Source organism: Helianthus annuus, chromosome 3 (genome assembly GCF_002127325.2).
Source record: "Helianthus annuus cultivar XRQ/B chromosome 3, HanXRQr2.0-SUNRISE, whole genome shotgun sequence".
Taxonomy (NCBI): domain Eukaryota; kingdom Viridiplantae; phylum Streptophyta; class Magnoliopsida; order Asterales; family Asteraceae; genus Helianthus; species Helianthus annuus.
Genome location: NC_035435.2, coordinates 57,443,625 through 57,447,739, shown reverse-complemented (window position 1 = coordinate 57,447,739; position 4,115 = coordinate 57,443,625). Strand labels below are relative to the sequence as shown.

Here is a 4,115-nt window from a genome sequence, read left to right as displayed (position 1 = left end):
TACGTTTTGTTGGCTTTACGCCTTTGGGAGCTTAATGACCATGTCCCGGATATCCTTGGCAGCATTTTACGAAATGGCCACGACCTAGACGCGCGGGTGTAGGCGTACACCCGTCAATGTGTCCTTAATTATAAAGGTATAGCCGTTGGTTTTCCCGCCGCGGTTTTATGCTATGTGGTGTGTCTATTAACCTTAAACCCGGCACGACCCGGGCGACCGAACGCATAGTGAACATGTAATTCTTTTACAAGATTTAATTGAAAAATTATCCCAAGTTATAAAGAGTTTGTGCCTTGTACATTCAAATCAATTTTATTAAAACATTTTACAAAAGTGTCGGTTGAATGTATTTACCAGTGTAAACTGACGTATTTTCCCCAAAAAGATTAATGCAAGTTCTACACGTAATAGGCTGGCCACTCCTTAGCATCGTTAGAGTCTTGCAAGCTTGGGATCCCAATATCTGTTGAACAATTATTTTTCTATCTTATTTTGATCCCATGTGGATTATATTTCGACGATTGTGATACTTGGATATTACATTCGATAGTTGAAATATATTTATCTTTATGCTTCCGCTGTGCATTTATATATTGTGTGGTTTGACTATATTGTTGCCAACTACGTCACGGTAATCCCCCACCGGGCCCACCGGTGATACACGTGGAAATCGGGGTGTGACATGATCGGACGTTGACGGAGGATGAATGATGAGGTGATGGTGGTTGATCGCAACAATTGATGGTGATGATGATGATGATGGTTGACCGGTGGAGAGAATGATGATGATGATGATGCTGGTGAGCGATGGCGGTTGATTGGTAATGACGTCATGACAGGTGGTGGTCGACGGAGGTTGAGATGATGGCGTGAAGAAGAACGACATTTGACAAAGTTAACGGGATCGGTGAACGGAGAATGGTGGTTGTCAGCCGGAGGTGTTGCAGCTTGTGGTGTAGAGGGTGGTAGTCGGAGGTCAAGATGTAGATGGGGGTGGCGGTGTGGTTGTTTTTCTTAATAAAGGAGTAGGTCCTACAAATAAATAAATCTATTAAGTTATTTTGTTTTATAGTAAGGGTATTTTTGTCATTTCACACCCTCTTAACTGAGAAAACTAACTGATGTTAGGCACATGGACTACACGGGAACGAAAATTGAAAAGTTGGGGATTATAGCTGTAATTTTAGAAAGTTAATGACTAAAGGTGAAAAAGGGCAAAACACAGGGACTATCTCGGCATTTAACTCTAAAGAAATCATATATGTAAAATTTGTGACAGAGCTATAAATTAAGATATGATATATTGATTTGGACTAAACTTGAAGTAAACTGAATACATTTTAGAAAAATTCATTTTACAACTAGTTTTATCATACTTAAAATTTCAAAGTTATCTTTATCCTCAAAATAAAAGTGCTACCCAAACCACACAAAGTTTAGTTAGAGGTCAAGTTTAGAAGTAGAGTTTGATCCCATTTCATCCATATATAAATGCTTTAAAAAAGTTGGAAAACGATGCATCATGCATGCATGAGTTGTTTGTTGTATCTAAAGCGATACCTATATATGGTCCCGATTATACTAGATGAAAATATTTCGTATGTTTAATCATTATAAATGCAATATCCAACTTTCGAATATATTAGTTTTGTTCTTACCTTTATTCTTTCTTCATTTTCTATTTACTTTTTACATATTAGTTAAACTTAATATTTATCTATAAAATTTTAAATCTAAATTAAAGTAAAAAGAAAAAAAAAATAAAATTTTGGTTAAACCCTCGGTTATCCTCTCAGAAAATTAATATTGTGCCTGCCACTGATAAAAAGTAAGATATATCTATACTACTTTAATAAGCATATAGGAAGGGCAAGAATGGTAATTTGCCATTGTACAACCATTTTAAGCACATCATACAACCTTTAAAGCATAAAGGTGTTGAAAACCACTTTTAACACGCGGGCCCTCCAATATGTAGAATTCAAAATTCAAATTGGACTTCAATTGGAGGTAATCTGTCACGAGTGATACCCTCTGACAAAAGTGACATGTTTTACTTTTTACAAACCTTCACACAATCCTCACCGTCCAAACCCACTCCTCAAATCAACGCCAAACATCCCAATCCGCGTCACTCACCACCAACCAATCAGCATACCCTCCAACAACCTACATAAACAAGTTTTCCAATAATCGCTTTCACCCCAAATTCACACCTTTTCTTCACACACAGTCAAAACGAACATTCTCTTTTTCTCTCACAACAACAATGGCACCAAAGGTAGCCGAGAAGAAGCTAACCCATAACTTCTATCTACCCTCTTCACTTTCAAGCATTTGACAATCAATACTTCCATTCTTGCGGGAGCATGACTTCCGAATACGTGAAGCTTAATGACAACATAATGGCGATACCACTTTTTATTACCAGCTCTGTGAAGCGTTGTGGCGGCATGGAATTTCATACTGTGAGGCAAATCTGTTACGGGTGTTTGGTTGTTATGCAATTTAATTCCATGTTTATGTTTAACGACTGAGCTAGGCGAACATGCTGTTTAAAATTTAATTCAGTAGAAGATAATGTAAATAATAAAAGTAGAAACAAATTTAAAAAAATATGTTTTTTCTAAAAGAAAAATCATTAGTAAACCAGAAGATCCTGCACGTCACCTCCTTGGTTCAGTCACTGACCTCTTTTCTCATATATATGGCGGTGGAGATCTCAGATGGCGCCAGCGACTCCTGCTAACATCTAAATGTAAATTCTTCAAACACTGTTTTTTTTGTTAATACTGAAAATGAGATTTTAGATACGTTAAAGATATTTAATATTTATATAGCATCAAAAGCAATACAAATGGTGACAATCAGATAAGAAAGTTGTTTGTAATTAAAAAATTCTGATTATAAACGTTTAAATCAAAAGTGCCTAACTATTGTTAATTGTTTACAAATATACATATTAAATAACAAAAGTGCTTAACTATTGTTATCTCTATACAGATATACATATATTTACGTAATAGATTAAGTGAGGAAATAAAATGATAATATATGAATTAATGTTTGGAAGGGAAACCCACTGTACTGTCGGTTTCACATCGACCGTCGCAATAGAAGTCACCGGTGGCGGTAAGTTTCTGTTCAAACTGTTGTAGGCAGGTAAACTTTTCGTTCTCAGTTAATATTAACCGATGTGGAAATAATGACTTTGTTTTCTAAAACTGGGCTTTTCACAGTGTTTATCTTCAATCTTCATCTTGGCGACTAGATCTGCAACAACGTAAGTTAACTCCCCATAGTTTTCATTCTCTTGAACCATCGTTGTCGTCGAAGAAGAACAAAAAAACATTGCGATTCAGAGTCGATTCTGGCATACCCGAAAAACCTCTTCTTCTAACCAAATTAGAAAGCATAACAAATGAGGAAGGTGGGGAGTTTGTAAGGGACATGGTGCGTGTTGAGAAAGAGGGTTTTGTGATCCTTTCACCGGTGAGAAACTCTGACAGGAGGAAGGAGGTGAGGTAGGCAAGAGTGTGACACATTTGAGGAATGGACGAGAGGTTTTGATGGGCCTAAACAGTGGTTTGAAACTTTAGTATGCGAACGTGGTTTTGAAAAACCAGCTATTTGCTTAGGTCAATTAAAATTACTTTCCCTTTTACCTATGAATCACAGCCGGATACCATAGCTTAATTAAATATGTAATGGTAATTAAAAGATAGGGACCTTCACACCACAGTTTATAAAATTTTATATCTAACAAATGTTATAGTGGGGTAAAATCCATTTTAATAAACATGTAAACTTTACATCCATTTGCTACTTTAGAATTTTATTAATAAGAAAATTACAAATTACATATCATATGCTTAACAGGTATAAAAAATGAAAATCATGTTTTTCTAGAAACTTTTCAACATAAATCAATCTTTTTTGTGTTTATGGGCATGTTTGGCTAAGTTTATTACAGTTAAAAAAGACTTTTAGGAAAAGGACTTTTAACAAAAGAACTTTTTGAAAAGGAGTTTTTAAAAAAATGTTTGGATTATCTTATGGGGTGGGAAAAGCCAATAAGTTGTTTTAAAAAAAAATGTTTGTCTTAGCTTATTGAT

At 35.4% G+C, this 4,115-nt stretch overlaps 1 long non-coding RNA gene across 1 annotated transcript; it reads left to right on the top strand.

Annotated features, from left to right (window-relative positions):
* The first annotated feature begins 2,151 nt into the window (after window positions 1-2,151).
* On the top strand, window positions 2,152-3,818 carry LOC110929329. The gene is made up of 2 exons (XR_002587002.2): window positions 2,152-3,162; window positions 3,240-3,818. It is a non-coding gene; the product is annotated as an uncharacterized LOC110929329 (long non-coding RNA).
* The last annotated feature ends 297 nt before the right edge of the window (window positions 3,819-4,115 follow it).